This window comes from Capricornis sumatraensis, chromosome 20, assembly GCF_032405125.1.
Source record: "Capricornis sumatraensis isolate serow.1 chromosome 20, serow.2, whole genome shotgun sequence".
NCBI classification, from domain to species: Eukaryota; Metazoa; Chordata; class Mammalia; order Artiodactyla; family Bovidae; genus Capricornis; species Capricornis sumatraensis.
The window spans coordinates 45,981,954-45,991,647 of NC_091088.1; positions in this window are offsets into that span (position 1 = coordinate 45,981,954).

Genomic DNA, 9,694 nt, shown 5'->3' on the forward strand with positions numbered 1-9,694 from the left:
TGAGAGAGGTCCTACTTTTTCACATTGTGATGCTATAGTTCTGTCATTTTAATGCAGTTTCTTAATAAATGCATTATAAATATACATGTAATGGCATTTAGCAAATGATACTCTTAGTTAATTATTCATCTCAGAGATACTCTTGCCTTTAAAGTAGTGGCTTTTTAATGGTGATCATTTCTGACTTGAAAATTCCTAAAAGGGGTTAATTTACATATGATATTTTCTGTGCAAAAATATGGCACTAAATACATTTCTGTTTTGTAAGTTTGAGAGCTTGGCAGATGTGAGGAAACTGGCTCAAAAGCGTGTTCGAGGTGAATACTTCATGGACTGGCGAGCCATTGTACTGCAAAGAGTGGTAGTTACTGAGTATGCTGAGATGAGGCTGCCTCACTTGTAAACTGTCAGAGTGCTGTATTTCTGGAGATGAGTATTCTTTTAAATAGCAGTGTTGCCACAGGCAGCTCTTGATAATCTGTGCTAATTAAGGGTAAATCCCAGATGGGTAACTGAAATCCATAGTATCCAATATTTTCTGTGACTCTGCCAGAAATTCTCTAAGCCACTAGTAAGTGAAATCAAATTTCCCCTCTTGAGGGAGCTTGGAAGTTCCAGTACAAACTTTGACTTCTCATTGGTTGGCTCTATACCCATTTGCCAGATCAGATTTATTCTGCAATTTATCTGAAACCAACTGAGGCAGCGTGATATCAAACAGATAGCAGGGGTGGAAGTGGCAGCTCTAGTCAACCCTGGTGAACAAATGCTATGAGGCAAAGATGTATCAGCAGGAAGGACCCAGAGAAGGGAGGGGTAATTCGTCAACCAATCATGAAGACTGATTCAATTGTGGTAGAGCACACCACATCCTCATGTCGCACCCCAGCTCACAGAATTTACACAGCAGCCCTCATCACAGCTGCTGTCAGGCCTGTGGCCCCTGTGCCCAAGAAAGAAGACAGTTCTTCAAGTGGTGGGTGTTGAAGGTTTTCCAAGGCCATCCCCCATGTGTGGAACCTGGACAGCCTGTTTCACAGAGGTCATTTTATACCAGTGGGAGAATAAGAGATGCTGAACTTCACCTTGACTTGTTCTTGAGACCAAGAACCAGTAAGCAGAGTTGTGGGTCCATTAAGACTTGGAGCTTAGTGTGTAGATGCACTTCTATTCTCCAACTCAGGCACAAGAGAGATTGAAGTTTATCTGGGCAAAATTAGGCTCTACCTCAGAGCAGGGATGGAAAGAGAAATCAAATCTGATAATGTCTAGTCATATTTATCCAACCGTGCATTTTCCTACCACATGTTTAGCATTTTGAAATTCAAATCACATTTATACCTTGGACATTGTTAGAAGACTATTTTTATCCCTGCTGTAATCATCTAATTTGCTGATTACAGGTCTCAAATTGCCACAGAGAACTCAATTTTTGAAAGAATTGTCCTGTTTGATCAAATATGTTATTCAAGCAATGCATTCATTTGTTCCACAAGGTTACCTGCCAGGCAGAGCTAACCAGGAGTAATAGCATTAGAAGCCTATACTTAAAATCAAGCATTAGCTAATCTGCCTGTGACAATAGAGTCTTAAATATAATTTGTGGCAGATACTTTAGTTCCTGCAATGACAGACAATTGCATTTTATATTCAGTGAGCATAGATTTTTCCTACCTCATCCCAATTTCAAATTTAACTTCAGAAGACTCTAATGTGCTCAGTTTCACAAGCTAACAGGTACTATTTCCCAAAAGCCTCAGACAAGACGGCACTGCTGTCCTTTATTCAATAAACACTGTCTCTGCCCCCTCAAATAATTTTCCTGATCAATGCCAATTCCAAAAATTTGTATGGCATCTGAGTGTCTAATGCTGGCTTCCCTGGCATGACACAGTGAGCCAGCCTCCCATGGGAGCCCTTGCTGTGTGCTAGGCTGTACTAGCTCTGGAGAGGAAAGCAATGGGAAGAGTCCAAGAGCTCAGGAGAGCCTGGGAGACAGAAGAACAGCTGGAACCCGGAGGGCAGCGGTATGAAACGCGAGCATGAAGTGGAAGCTGCGCTTGTGCTTGGGAAGGAGGCTGTTGAGTCCTTCCAAGCAGCCCTGGAAAAGTGGGGTGGAAGGAGACAAAGGCAGATGAGGTGACAGAGGCTACATCACAAAGGGCTTCTGCACATTAAGCTCGAGACGGGGCTGATACCCCTGGCGGAAGAGCTCGTGTGAGAGGAGGGGAGTGAGGGTTCAGAGCAATGTGTGGACACAGGTTGAGGAAACAAGCCAAGTCATGCTTCTGTACCACAGGAAAGTAACTGTGCAGGAAGGCAATGGGGCATCGAGGAAAGGAGCTTCCAGCTGGCCCTGCGTGGGGACTGCCCTGCAGCACTCCCAGACAACAGTGATTTTGGCCTGTGCACCTCTGCAACCTCAGCCAGCTGAAACCTCATCTCCTGCAGTAAGAGGACCCTTTCTGAACCCACACTGATGTCACTTCGTCATTGGGCTCTGGAGGCAGTTACCTGGAGCTGGGACCTTTCTCTGCCATTTCACAATGTGGTTTTGGGCACCATGCTTAAGTTCTCCAAGCCTAGTAATCCTCAGATGTGAAATGGGGATGATAATAAGTCTTTGTTCCATAAGGGATGTTAAATTGGAGAATGCATAAAAAGTCTTAGCCTAGCATCTAGAACATTAAAAAGAAACAGTAATAGATGGTTGCTCTTGCTATTATTGCTGCTGGTGGTGGTGGTAATACAAAGGTAGGCAGTCAGACTGAGGCCTGAGCCAGGAGTAGCCCTGCAGTGGGGACTCCAAGAACATGTGGCACTTGCTCTGAGGTGCTCTTAGCCTCCAGAGGCTCCTCCCTGCAAGCCTGCTCCCTGGCCCTCCCCAGGCTTCAGCTCCATCTCACTCTTGCCCTTCCTGGGCAGCCTCCTGGACAGTATCATATACACCTGCTGTCCCTCCTCCTTCAAGCTCTTCCAGTGGGGCTTCTGCCCCACTCACCACACACTACCCTGCCAGGGCCACCTAAGATGGCCACGTGGCAAAGCTAATGACCATGTGGTACCCTTTAGCCTTCATCTCATGGGGCATCTTTGCCATACTTAGCATGGCTGACCTCACCTTCCTTCCAGAAACCTTTTGCCCTCCCTTGAGTTCTCACACAGCTGGCCCCCTGGTAATACCCTCCCTAATTCCACAGTGTTTCTTTCCTCCTCAAAGGAAACCACCATCCTGAAGTCCAGGTGGATGATTTCCACACGTATATTTAGAATTCTATCATTTATATCTGGATTCATAAGCAATAGATTTACAGAAACACTGCTTTGGTTGTTTTTAAAATTCACATAAGTGTAATAGAACTTCACACATCAGGACTTTCCTGGTGGTCAGTGGTTAAGAATCTGCCTTCCAACACAAGGGATGTGGGTTCGATCCATGGTCTGGGAAGATTCCATCTGCCTTGGAGCAACTAACCCTTTGGGCCACAACTACTGAGTCCATGCTCTAGAGTCTATGAGCCACAACTAGAGATAGACCCCACACGCCACATTGAAGAGCTCGTGCGGCCAAAACAAAAACCAAACAAACAAAAAACCCCTTACACGTCACAATACCACTTGCTGTCTTTTTCAACATTATTTTCAACATTTATCCATGTTGATACCTGTAGGATAGGGTTTACTCATTTTCAACTGTGATAAGAGTTTTCTCTTCAGTGAGTATGCCACAATGTATACCTTCTACATGTATACGTGTAGGTTTCCAATTTTTTTCACCATCACAGACAGTGCTGCTGTCCACATCTTGTGCACACGTGTGCCATGTGTGTTAACTCCCTAGGGCACATTCCTAGATGGGGAATTGCCATGTCAAAGGGCATGTGCTGTTGCAACTTGCTAGATGTGATCAGTTACTTCCCCAGGTTGTGCCAATTTATTCTCCCAAGTGAGGAGTGTGAGAGTTCCTGCCTTCCCATATCTGCTCCAGCTTTTTGGTAATGTCATCTTCTCTTCCCAGTAAAATTGCTATTATTTAACTTTATCGGTTTTCCTATCATTACAAATAGTGCAGCATATTTGTTATAATGTTAGAATACTACAAACACATACAACATCAAAAGTGAAAACTCCCCAGGAATGCCATTCTGTTTTGGTGTTAACAAAGTATACATTGCTCCAGAATTTTTTCTGTTCATACAACTAACATATGAATAAATGAAAATATTTGCTGTTTCCTTCAACTATATAATCTCTAAGTAGTTTAAAATGCACATAAAAACTTGCTCTTTGGTTTTTATTTTTCAGTGGTGGCTTGCCACTTTATTTCATTGCTTAGCACATAATTTCAGGGTCTGGCACATTAAATATTTTCTCCATGTGTACATGGATTGATCCTTACATGTATAATCACTTTCATTAAGTTTCTTCTCTTCCATGCTAGGAGAATATATGCTACCATCATTAAGATTGAAAAGCTAAACATCAACAGGAAAGAGTCAGGCCTCTGTTACAGTCCTTCTCTGAGCAAAGGAGCCACACAGTTCCTGGGAGGGTTGCAAGAGTGGGATGACAAGCAAGTGCCCAGGTTCCAGTGCATCGTCAGACAGACATCATCCATTCAGCCTAGCGGTGCCTTCCTTAATAGAAAAAAAAAAAAAAAAGTGCAAAGTTAACATATCCTAACAGTCACAGCCTAGGTCATCCAGAAGGTTCTCTGTGTCTCCCTTGCTAAGCACCTAACTGAGCTATCTCGTGTTAAGAGAGGAGCAGTGAACATTCGATCTGTGTGAGGTAATGACTTGGTCTGAAGTGAGTCCCTTGGAGTTCTGCGTACTCCATCCCAGAGGCTGTAGGGGTCCCTGCAGCAGACAGGACGGATCTAGAGGCGCCACCTCAGGGCTGCATGTCCTGTGCTGGTGTGCCGGGTTTGTTGTGTCTGGGCTGCAAAAGGGGTTTGAAAACATTTGAGCCAACATTTGAAACTTGGGAGAGTTCACATACAGACATGGCTCCCAGATCTGGGCAGCACCATCAGTCTGCAGAGAACCAGCGTTCCCACTACACTTCCTGCTGCCTCACAGGACCTGCTGCTTTGATCTTTACTTAGGTGACCCATGACTCTATCAAAAGTGAGAAAACTGTATAGATCAAGAAAGTGGAATGTCTCAAGAAAAGTGGCAGAGACGGCAAATTTCTCTCTGAAGCACAGAATATTTGAACATGTTTAATTTTCAGGACAAAATGTCTTGGTGTCCAAAGGTATGTTCTTTATCTGCCTGGCTCCCACAGAAAAGTTTCAGACTTCTGGATTTTACAGGAAAATCTCAGCTGGCCATCACTCAAAGGCAAATAGGGCTTTTAGCTCATCATTTGCCTGCCCTGGGCCTCTGGTTCCTCACCCACCCAGCAGGCAGTGTGGCCACAGCACGTGCCTCTGAGGGGTTGCATTGCTTTCTGTTTCTCTTCAGACTCTAGTCTTCCAGGTGGTGATAAGAGATGGGTTTAGGGCATTTTCAGGTTCGCAATCACACTTTAGGGAGCCACCCCCTACTTCCTGTCATGCAAAGGAGTTTCGTTTCTCTAGATGTCAGGAAGGCAAGAGCATGTGGCAGACGTCAGACTGGCAAGCAGGTGGCGGGAAGCCTCCTGGGGGCTAAGAGCTGCCTCACCTCCTCCTGGGCCTCCAGGTTTCCTGGTGACCCTGAGTGACCTTTGACCTTCAGCCCAGCTAGGGCCCATCAAGGCCAGAGTTTGGGCAGGTGTGATTCCAGGGCTGCTGCCAGAAAATTGACCTCTACCCAAAGGCTGGTGCCTGAAAAGTTCCTGGTCCTGCCAGGTGGCCTGAACATGGTCTTGAGTGGGAGGGACCTTGGGCCTCCCTCAGAAGCCTCGACCTTAGGGTGGGCTTTGTTCTTCCCTGAATGGAATTCTGCCCTGTGCTACTGGAAAATGCTCTAAATCTGCCTCTGTGATGGAGAAAACTGAGGCTTGAGAAGACAAATTACCATGGAAAAAGATGAGTTTCCAGATCTCAGGAGTGATTTTCTGCACTATTCATTTTAGCAGTGTCCAGGGCAGCGGAAAGAGAGGGCTTGTCTGTGGACGAGATAGATGCAGAAGCCAATAAAGAATTTATGGGAAGCACAAACGGCTGTCTGAATGGGTTTTATTAATTATATTTCTTTTATCCTCACAACAATGGCACGTCAGTAATCTACACTGAATGTGCTCAATTGATGCTAATGATTTCATCCTTTTGTTTCTGTTAAAAAAAAAAGAGAAAAGGTCTGTCTGCCCAGTTAGTCAGGCCCAGCATGAGCCTGGAGCCCAGCAAGGCCGTGGAAGCCCTCCTCTGGGCCCCTCCCCCATCATCTGCGCACCCTGGCTCTCCCTGGCAATGCCAACAGCAGTCCTGCCTGGCGAGGGTCCTTTGCTGTGTCCCCAACCAGGCCCTGCCCCCATCCTCCTCCACCCTGCTTCTCCATAACTCCATGTACAGGTACTCTTATGTGGGTAATGAGTCCTCTGGGTGGAGTGACAGGCAGGGAGGGTGTGTGTGTGTGTGTGTGTGTGTGTGTGTGTGTGTGTGTGTGTGTGTGTGTGTGTGTGTGTGTGTGTGTGCAAGCATGCATAGCAGTATTTTGTTGTTCAGTCACTCAGTTGTGTCTCACTCTTTGCAACCCCAAAGACTGCAACATGTCGGGCTTTCCTGTCCTTCACCATCTCTCAGAGCTTGCTCAAACTCAAGTCCCTTGAGTCATTGATGCCATCTAACCATCTTGTCCTCTGTTGTCCCCTTCTCCTTCTGCCTTCAACCTTTCCCAGCATCAGGGTCTTTTCCAATGAGTCAGCTCTTCGCATCAGGTAGCTAAAGTATTGGAGTTTCAGCATCCGCATCAGTCCTTCCAATGAATATTCAGGACTGACTTCCTTAAGGATGGACTGGTTGGATCTCCTTGCAGTCCAAGGGACTCTCACGAGTCTTCTCCAACACTATAGTTCAAAAGCATCAATTGTTCGGTGCTCAGCCTTCTTTATGGTCCAATTCTCACATCCACACATGACCACTGGAAAAACCATAGTTTTGACTAGACGGACTTTTGTCAACAAAGTAATGTCTCTGCTTTTTAATATGTTGCCTAGGTTGGTCATAGCTTTTCTTCCAAGGAGCAAGTGTCTTTTAATTTTGTGGCTGCAGTCATGATCTGCAGTGATTTTGGAGCCCAAGAAAATAAAGTCTGTCACTGTTTCTCCATCTATTTGCCATGAAGTGATGGGACCAGATACCACAATCTTTGTTTTTTGAATGTTGAGTTTTAAACCAGCTTTTTCACTCTCCTCTTTCACCTTCATCAAGAGGCTCTTGAGCTCCTCTTCACTTTCTGCCATAAGGGTGGTGTCATCTGCATATCTAAGGTTATTGGTATTTCTCCCAGCAATCTTGATTCCAGCTCCTGCTTCATTCAGCCTGTCATTTTGCATGGTGTCTTCTGCATATAAATTAAATAAGCAGGGTGACAATATACAGCCTTGACATACTCCTTTTCCAATTTGGAACCAGTCCGTTGTTCCATGTCCAGTTCTTACTGTTGCTTCTTGACCTCTGTACAGATTTCTCAGGAGGTAGGTAAGGTGGTCTGATATTCCCATCTCTTTAAGAATGTTCCACAGTTTGTTATGATCCACAAATTCAAAGGCTTTAGCATAGTCAGTAAAGCAGATGTTTTTCTGGAATTCTCTTGCTTTATTTGGTATACCTTAAATCACATCTCTCACCTGAGTTCTTTTTGAAGAAAGAAGAAGGGAGGTTGAGTTGCATTCCTCCCACAGTCCTTATCTCTTATTACTAAATTTTGTTGTTTTAGCATAAGTTAGAAAGGGTATATGTGCTGGGGGCATGGCAGTGACTGAAGTTGTCATGTATCATTTATTTGCCCACGTCTGCTGTCATTCCGGAACCCAGGAGGAGTTGTCAGCAATGGCCTCGAAGAGTTTCCACACTCCAGTGTGATAAACCTCAGTGTCTTTTTCCCCTTCTTCTTCTTATGCTACCCCTTAATGTGCTGCTGCACCTCTGGCCCAGGAGAGAAGCCCAAGGAAAGCGTGTAGGTGATAAGCAATGTTTCCTGCTACAAACGAATGAGACAAATGTGCACGCCTGACACCTCTGCCATTATCTGAACACCAGCTTCATTAGCCCAGGATGCATGGGGTGGTGTGCAAGCTGCAGAGCCCTGTACCAGACCCTCACCTGGAACACCCCTCAGAGGGCTTTCAGGTTTGGATGGCTCTCCTGCACATTTCACATTGGCATGTGCCCTCATCCCCATGCCAGGTAGCCCTGGTTTGTGGGAAGATCCTAGTAGGGATACCAATGTGGTCATATCCACCTGTAGCTCAGGCAGGGCAGTTGTGGAATTTCTAAGCACGAGGCTTAAGAGTGCCCTGCAGCTGAAGGTAGGGGCTGTGGTATATCCTGAGGATGCATCTGCAACTTAGTGTTTATTGAGGTTGTTTGGGAGGAACTGATGGCGACGATGGAGGGGGTCAGGGCTGCTTTGGCTCCCACTCTCCAGCACTGCCAACCTCCTTCCTGCAGCACCCACCTTTCTACCCTCCAGGCCCCCTCTTCTCAGGCAGTGGGGGCCAATCTGCATAGCTGGTGACCCAGGCTGGCACCCTTCATGGAGCCCATGCTGAGAGAAGACCAGTGCTGAGAGGTTGCTGGAGGGCCCCATGTGCTCACTTACCCCGAGCAGCTGCTGGCCTCTGGCACACTCTGCTGCTATAAAAATATCAGCACTCCGCCCCAGCTCCTGGAGAAAGTCTCAGCGTGACAGCCTGCAAAGTAATCCTACATTTGAATTTCATCTACAAATCCTGGTTTCCTCCAGACAAGCTCAAACCTGCACAGATGGCCCCTCACACCAAAAAGTAAAAATAACAAAAGCTTGCAATTCTGGGCCTCCCTTTTTCTCTGGGCAGATGTGCTGCTGCACATTTCAGGAGATGCACAGCCTGCTTATGGGCAGCAAGCCCTCACCTCTTGAACAATTCTACTCACCCCTTCTGGTGTGCTGGTGGGGAGCAGTCATGGCCTATCAGGGTGTTTCTGTGGTGCCTGGGCCTTTGGAGTTGGGCAGGGAGATCCAAGGTGGGGAGGAAGAGTGAAAACTCATTCCTCACTCAGCTACCCAAGACTGGCCACATGGCCATACATGAGATGGTGCAGGGAAATTGTTGAGTGTTTTGAGTGAAAGTCGCTTAGTTGTGTCCGACTCTTTGCAAACCCATGGACTCTTTCAACCCCATGGACTGTATATGGCCATGGAATTTTCCAGGCCAGAATACTGGAGTAGGTAGCCATTCCCTTCTCCAGGGGATCTTCACAACCCAGGGGTAGAACTCAGGTCTCCCACATTGCAGGCAGATTCTTTACCAGTTGAGCCACCAGGGAGGGTTTTGAGGTAGTCAGTAAAAGTGGGGGCATGAGGTTGCCATGCATGTCAAGAGCAGGTGTCAGGGTGGGAGAGAGGAAGCTCTGGGGGTTCCTGATTTTCTGAAATCCCTACCTTCAAATCCCAGCAGGCCACAGGAATTACAATTCCCATTAATTCTCTCCACCAGTATTTGCCAAGAGCATCTATGCTGGGCCCTGAAGATACAGTTATAGACAAGACAGACCTAGAGGGCA